Below are 8600 nucleotides of genomic sequence, written 5' to 3'. Positions count from 1 at the left end.
GGCATTCGGGGCCCTGCTCTCTCCTGGATCACGTCCTTTCTTTCAGGAAGCTCACAAGCTGTTCACCTCTCCGGTTTCTCTGCCTCCCCCCTCCCGGTGTCATGTGGGGTTCCCCAAGGTTCCTCTCTCTCCCCTCTTCTTTTCAATCTTTATATTCGCCCCCTTATTGTTTCTCTTCTCGATCTGGGGGTCTCTGTGTATAACTACGCAGATGACCTCCAGCTCGTCTTTGATCTTTCTTCCTCTCACTCCTTATCTTTTTTTCGCTCCACTCTGGTTTTTATTTCCGGGTGGATGAGCGCCAATCACCTCAAGCTCAATCCAGACAAGACTGAGCTTGTCTTGACTGGTGGCTCATTCAGCCCCTGGTCCTCTGCTTTCTGGCCCCCTATTTTTGGTCCCCCTCCTACCCCTGTTCCTTCCGTCAAAACGCTGAGCATTAGGGTCAGTCATGACCTGTCAATGCACGGCCAGGTCAGTTCTGTAGTGTCTTCTTGCTTTCTTTCCCTCCGTCTGATTCGTAAAATCTCCCGTTTCTTTTCTCTTGACTCCCTCAAAATTATCATTTCGGCCCTCATTACTTCCCGCCTTGATTATGGAAACAGCTTGTTCGTGGGTATCCCTGCCTACGAAACCCGTCGTCTTCAAGCAATCCAAAATCAGGCTGCCCGACTTATTTGTCATTTTCCCAAAACTCATCATATTACTCCTGTCCTCAAATCTCTCCACTGGCTCCCCGTTTTACAGAGATCCCTGTTTAAACTAGGGTGCCTAGTCTTCCGGGCTGTTGATCACTCTGCTCCGGCGTTCATTAATTCTTTGATCTCCACTCACACCCCTGCCCGCACCCTCCGCTCATCTACCTCTGCCCTCCTCACTGTTCCCCGCTTTCGTAAATCCCGCACTGGTGGAACCAGATTCTCTGTCCTTGCCCCCCGGTTTTGGAATTCCCTCCCTCTTTCCATGCGTTCTATTCCCATTTTTTCACACTTCCGCAAAGCGCTGAAAACATTCTTGTTTGCCCAGGCCTACCCCTGCTAACTTCCTCGGCCCTGTCTGTTCTGTCCAGTAGAGCTCTCAGCGCCAGGAAGCCGTTTGGCCACCGTGCGCTCTATAAATACTTTATTTCATTTCATTTCATTTCAATCCTCTTTCCTGTCATGCTTGGTGACTCTGAGAAGGCATAAAACTTTGGGTATGAAAAACCGGTCTGCATGATTTCTTCAGAAATTTAGATTAGAATGATCACATAGTCCATGATGTTGTTCAACTGTACGTCTTGAAAAAAATAGCACATTTCCAACTTAACAATTTACACCCTTCATTAGGACTCAGAAGTTCAACTAAGAAGTCAACACGGCTTCAACCCATGCGGGCGTATCACAAGATGGAACAGTACTGTCATGAGTATGCAGTGTGGCATTGGTACAAATTATTCTTTCATCTGTACTCTTAGTTACTTTTGATCTGCTGGAGCAATACATTTGGGTTAGAAACATTTAATATTGGAATGGACCGTTCTTTGATGGTGCTCAGATTCTGGTGGTAAAGAACATTCGAAAAACATAATCGTATACTCCAATGTATTACAGTATTATTATTTGATATATGAATAACAAAGTGTATAGAGATAGTTTATAAACAAATATGGATGTTGTTTATTATTGGTTTGAAGTATCCATCAGTCTAAAATATGCTTGCTAAATTTCTTGACTCTAGTAGGCCTAGAAGCCGTATTATTCAAGGTTGCACATTTGCTCAGTTTTGCAAAACATAACATCACTTTCAGTCCTGACAATTGAATGTGGGATTTTAGGACAATAAATAATGAGCTAAGCATTGTATTCATGAATTATATCTTCTCCTCTAGGACCTCTTGCACTTCCTCAGGAGTAAGATCCTTCCACCTGTTTATTAGATATGTTTTTACTGAAAGTAACATGTTTCTAACACCTGATTAGATTCCATAGACTTATATTGAGAGAAAACCTATATAAACTGTCCTAACGTTTATGTATTTTAACATTATGCCCAATTGACCCTTTTAAAGTGAGAGCTCCGGTCAGTTGAAATTACAATTACCTTTTAATTTTTTTGCTGTTCTGCTTGCTATTTTGCAACAGTTAGACTTTGGGCTTCCCAGCATGTTGTGTTTTATTTGTAACAATGGACACATTCTAGACTCATCAACTGTTGGGACATTTTCCCTCTCTGCAGGGTCACCTGTGATTTTTGGCCTTTTTCCTGAACCCTATTTTTGTTGGCTCAAGAACTCTGTGCACTGTATTTCTGCTAACCATTGCTAATGTGTGTGTGCTCTACCTTTCAAGCATGGGCAAAACTCAGCGGGAGGGGAGTAACTGACCCGAACTGGTTAAGGTGGTGGACAAAGGTTTGGCCTCCAAGACTGATTTGCATACTGAGGTGGCATGGTGTGAAAAATAACGATCGACTGGGAAACAGCCTGAGTAATTACCAGTGACTGAGATTAATTCATGCATTCCATCTATCACTTTTTTGTATACTTTAGTGCATCTTGGCAAAATGGTACCTTGGGGTCTTGTAGGCTCCCTGGGTTGGAAGGCTCATAGCTCTGAGCTTATGCTGCAATGATGTCTGTATATTATCGCTCAGACACCTGACACAACACCTACACACACTACACTTTATAGGCTGCAGTCATTAACCAATTGTTGAAAATGAAGTGCTTCCTTTCAATGCAATAGAGCAGATGTCTCTGAGTAACTCGAGAGCTACCAGTAGCTCTCCAGCTACCTGTGAGGAGCTCTTCTGTGTATAGCCCAGCCTAATAATATAGAAGCTTTTGCTTGATTGAATTATTATATATATACCAAATTTGAAAAGTGTGTATTCTAGACAAAAATGTGTGCTTTTTCAGAACTCTGAGTTGCTGACTGGAAAACAATGGTTGGACTTCAAAATGTATTTAAAGCTATTATTTGAGGTGGAGAGGTTTATTTCTCATGTTTTATTTTGGAACCAGGGGGATTGCAGCTGTAGCTTATATGTATTATCCAAGTAATATTTAAATTAAAATTGTCAAAGCCTTTTTTTACATTACTGCTTGAAACCCTGCGTAATGAATGCACTGATGAGATCACTGCTGACAATCGTGGATGGGGTGACCACAATCACATCACAAATATTAGTAGCGCTGGAGGACTTTTATTTAACATAAGTAGCTCTTATTACAGAAAAGGTGGGAGACCCCTTCATAGTCTAGTCTATCTATTTATTTATTTAGTGTATCTTATATAGCGCACGGCTACCCCAACGGGGTGTCCCGGCGCTCGTTGTATGTGGGTGAATTGATTACAGGCTCTTGATGAAATTTAACAGAATAAGAAAGATTTTACAGCTTTTCGAAATGGTAGTTCTTCTTGGATCAGTCGAATGAGTAGGGGAAGGTTGTTCCAGAGAGTGGTGGCACCTACTTGAAACGTTCTTCCACCTGAACGTACCTTTTTAAATTTAGGGATGACAAGGACATTTTTTGAGCTGGAGCGGAGAAGTCTGGTGTTGCTGTAGGGGCGAAGGGAGGAGGAGAAATATGCAGAGCCCTTGCCCCTTACAGCTCGGTGGGTCAGAGTCAGGGCCTTGAATTGTGCTCTTTGTTTGATCGGAAGCCAATGGAGACGCCGTCTGTGGGGGGAGATGTGGTCACGCAAGGAAATGCCACAGGCCAAACGAACTGCGGCATTTTGAACCATCTGAAGGCGATGGTAAAGGCCAGAGGAAAGTCCGATATAAAGGCCATTGGCATAATCCAAATGGGATGTGATCAATGCCTGAATGATTGTTCTTCTGGTGTTATTGGGTAAAAAATAAATACATTTTTTGATCATTCTGATTTTCGAAAAACATGCAGCCGATACCATTTGAATTTGTTTATCAAATGAGAGACTGGTATCCCATCTGACTCCAAGATTCTTAACAGATTCTTTGGGTAAAGGGGGTGTGTTTAATTCATGGGGCCACCAAAGATTGGAGTCCAGGGGGGAGGATTGGTGGAAGAAGAGGACCTCAGTTTTACCGGCATTAAGCCGAAGGAAATTGTCGTCCATCCAACTGGCTATGTTGTTAAGGCAGTTCTTTAACGGATCGAAGGTGGACTGGTTAGGGTTATTGTAAGCAAACAGTAGCTGAATGTCATCAGCATAGGAGGTAGATTTTATACCTGATTGGGCGATGATCTCTGCTAATGGGGATAAGTAAACATTCAATAGGAGAGGACTGAGTGAGGAGCCCTGTGGGACTCCCCACTTCAGGGGACGATTAGCCGAGGTGAAAGGAGGGGTGAAAACCGCTTGAGTTCGGTTTTTTAAAAAGGAGGTAAGCCATTCCAGTGCCTTGCCTTGAATGCCCTTAGATTGAAGTCGGTCAAGGAGGACTGGGTGGGAGACGGTGTCGAATGCTGCCGACAAGTCGAGCAGCACCAACACCGCTCTAGATCCTTCATCCAGTCTCCATCTTCCAGAGTCAGCCATTTCTATTAATGCCGACTCGGTACTATGACCGGTTCTGAACCCATGTTGGGAATTATGAAAGGAGCCGGTGGATTCAAGGAAGTCTGCTAGTTGTTGATGGGCTAGTTTTTCAAGTACCTTTGCAGGTGCAGGTAACAGCGAGATTGGTCTATAATTAGATGGTTCGTTGGGATCGGCGTTGGGTTTTTTAAGAATAGGAACCAGACGGGCATGCTTCCAGGAATCAGGGAAGATACCTGTCCGGAATGAATCATTCCAAATCTCATTAAGAAATGGATTAAGAAGCGGGGCCAGGGATTTGTAATGTTTGGCCGGCCAGGGGTCTGTGGGAGACCCTGACTTACATTTTGATAGTTCTGTCAAAGAACGTTCAAGGGAGATTTCTGCGAAGTTAGTAAAAACAGGGGAGGAAACTGAATTGACTGGGCTATTGTCGATGGGCTGTGGGGATTTTTTGTCTGGAGAGATGTCCGGGGTGAAAACTAAGTTGACTGAGCTGTTATCAGTAGGCAGTGGAGATTTTTTGTCTGGGAAGGAGGCATAAATGGTGGCAATCTTGTCCTCGAAGTAGTCCGAAAGGCGGTCACAGAGAGATTGGGACGCTGGGGATTGACGTTTAAGGGCCATAGGATCGGTAAAGGCTCTAACAGTGTTAAAGATTTCTCGGGATGAGCCCTGGGCTCGGTTAATTTTCTCCTCCAGATATACTCTCTTGTGCTCAATTATCTTTTTTCTGTAATCTTTGAGAGCTGATTTGTAAAGTTGTTTACTGTCCAAGGAATATGTTTGTCTCCAACATCTCTCCAAGATTTTACAAGCTGATTTGCATTTACGCAGTTCGTCAGAGTACCAGGGTGCAGAAGGAACAGCTCGAAAAGTTTTAATACGTTTGATAGGAGCAATAATGTTTATAACAGAGGAAATTCTATTGTTGAGATCGGTTAGCCTAGCATCAAGATCCATGGTTTCAGTTGGGGCAGTCGGGGAAAGATGAATCTAGAATGAAAAACGAAAGTGTATATATCTCCAAGGTGGTACAAAAGGGGGTGGTGATGGACGGAGCATCTGAGCCAATCAAACACTCACACCCAGTCAAAAGATCTGGGTTTGATCCATCACCGTTCTTTAGCAGTCTTATTCATTTCAGTGCATTCTAGAACATTTCCAAAGAAGTGACTATTTTATATGTGCTCAATCATTCCACGAGAAATGATTTATTTCGCGCTCATCCAATAGGAAGTCCCTCGCAGTGCTGAATGTTCTTTTGCATTTGAGTGTTGATTTCTCTAGTCTACACTTTCTTTTCCTTGTTTGCATTACTATGACCAAGCACTCACATTCCTTAACAAAAATCAGGAGAATTTCAGAGAGAGCAGTGCCTCGGACAGGATGAAAGGGCACGTTGACACCCTGCTGGCAGTCCCGAGACATGGATCTGTAAAAAACCCTCACCTTCCTGACAGGTCAGATTACAGAGACGTGCATGCACAAATAACGCAATGACTGTCTGTCACGTGCATCTGTCTGGAAACCTGCTCAGGTCCGGAATCCGAGGCCCCCGGCTTGCTAACCCATTACAAATAAATAATTACAAATCCACTTAGTATACTCCAGGGATCCAGCAGTTCCTAATGTTTGCTGCTGAAGGCAGCATGATTTATGGCCCTTGGGACCGACGCTCCCAAAGCCGGAACCTGGCCTCTCTGAAGTCGACTCCTAAAGGAAGTAGAGGAAGGGCACATTGAGGAGGCTTCGGAGACTACAGGGGGGTCGGGGTGGTGTGGGGGGCTCGGTGCCGGGTGGGTGTGTTTGGGGGAGTGTTGGGGCTTTGGTATGGGCAGGGCACGAAAGGAACCTAAAACGTTACTCATATTTGTATATATACTCGGGCTCATTCGCTCACACACTTCTAGGACTGCAACAACAAACTATTACAAGCTTCTTCTAAACGTCCCCTGCCTCCTAGAACAATTCTGCAGGCCCCCTGTTTCGCTATTTATTTTCATGATCTTGACCCAAAGGTATCAGAGCACTTTACATGAGCACCAATTGCATTACAGACGGAAACAGGGCTTGAAGTGGCATGAAAAACTAGGGGGTCTCTCAAAGGGGCATGGCCAATGTAATTAAGGGTGTGGCTTAAAATACGCAAGCTGAAAATCTGCGCTTAGCATAGTGTGCCGCCCCACCTGTATTTTGATGTTTCTGTCATTGCATACAGATATATAATGTAACAAGCGACATTACACCTTTAACAAGTCAGGGCTATTGCCTTTGGTTGAGCGTTGTGTAAGATAAACAAGCAACAACTATGGCTTCATTGTATAGAATATTGAAAATGCTTCAGTTCTGAAATGATGGGACTGTGAAAGACCTACAACGAGTCTCTTCAAAGTTACCTCAAAGACAGTGGGGTATATTCTCAAGAACGTGTGATAACCATCGCAAAAGTAACTTAAAGGCACTGTGCATATCGCAGTCTATCGCGCGAAAATAACACTGTCTTAATGTCCAATTCCCAACCCGGCGGCACCATGCGATTTTAGCATGATAACTCGCCAAATGACAGTGCAAAATTCAACGCGACTAACAAAAAATGCAAAACACAAACGCTATAAAGTTGCGATGCCCCTAAAGCGCCATACCAAAATCATCGATAACAAACGACAGCCCTGCAATACCCACGCTTCATGCGGGAAAACACACTATAAAAGACAAAACAAAACACGCCAAAACCACTTTAAACAGCGTAGCACCATGGTGGCCACAGTCACGAGTGTGGAGGCAGTGGCAGGAGTCGGGGTCCTGGACACAGCACGATACGACCTAACCCAACAGCAACAGGGTGAGTGACGACCAGGGACTGGGGGGATGGGCACAATGGCACACATGTACAATCATGTGTAGCACATTGCACACGGACAATGACAGTGGAACATGTCCATGACACTCTTGGCACACTGCAGCACACAGACAAACACCAAGTAGGCCCCCGTCCACCATGTGCACATATGGGCCCCCTCTGAATAACCAACGACCCTACCAATACTTGCACATGTGATGAAACCAGAAAAGCAGCGGCTGTGTGAGCCACACTGACTAAGCAAGTGACACTGCATGACCGATAGCATGGCAGCAGCCTAAATAAATGACATTGTGCACAAATCTACATGGAGGTGGCCCAGTGTGGATCACATCCGTAAAGGAGCAGGTCACACTCTGACACATCCACGTGCACCTTCACCCCATGCCGTCCAATACACGCAGTAGACAAACAATACACAAGCCCACAAAATCTGTGCAAGAGCACAAATGACCCAAGTCGCAAACATCCCAGCCCCCGAAAAGAACACAATTCAAAGGCACACCACCTCCAAGGGACAAGGGTCCACGAATTCAGAGCTGCAGGGTCGATTCCCTCACAATGCAGCACACACACATAGCAACCACAGAACATCACCAATGACGGCAAAGTGGGACAAAGTGCAACACCTAAACCACAGGACAGAGGACACAACACGTTCCGCTTGTGGGTAGTAACTGCCACTCACATCTGGCATTGCCTGACACTGTGTGATGACAATGTACGGGTACTACCAAAGATCCATCAGGTACTCGGAAAACCCACTGTCTGCCATAAAATAGCCAGTTCCACCAAAACAGTCACAATGTGCATTGTCATGCAGTCTGCATGTAAACATCTGCAAAGCGGCAACATACATGGGAACACCTGTTAACATGCATCTCCCCTTAACATTACAGCTGGACAAACAACACTTACTGCAGAGCAGACCACAAATCCCATCAGTGATGATAAAGAGGACAACCTGCACATCTGTTCAGACACCCTCCACCCTCTCACCCTCAGGAGCAGGGCAGCCCAGCTGTCTCGAGGTGACCTTTTCCACTCAGGTCAACAAACTGTCTGGGACTTGTTTTGGTACACTAAGAGCCTTGAGGAAGTTCTTGCCTTTTCTCTCTAGACCTGCCAGAGAAACGGTTGTTCGTGCTTTGACTTTGTCTCGTTTGGATTATGCCAACGCACTTTATGTCAGCATTCCTTGCAACATCCTGAACCAATTGCAGGTCGTT

This window comes from Lissotriton helveticus, chromosome 7, assembly GCF_964261635.1.
Source record: "Lissotriton helveticus chromosome 7, aLisHel1.1, whole genome shotgun sequence".
NCBI lineage: Eukaryota > Metazoa > Chordata > Amphibia > Caudata > Salamandridae > Lissotriton > Lissotriton helveticus.
Note: the sequence above shows the minus strand (reverse complement) of the source record.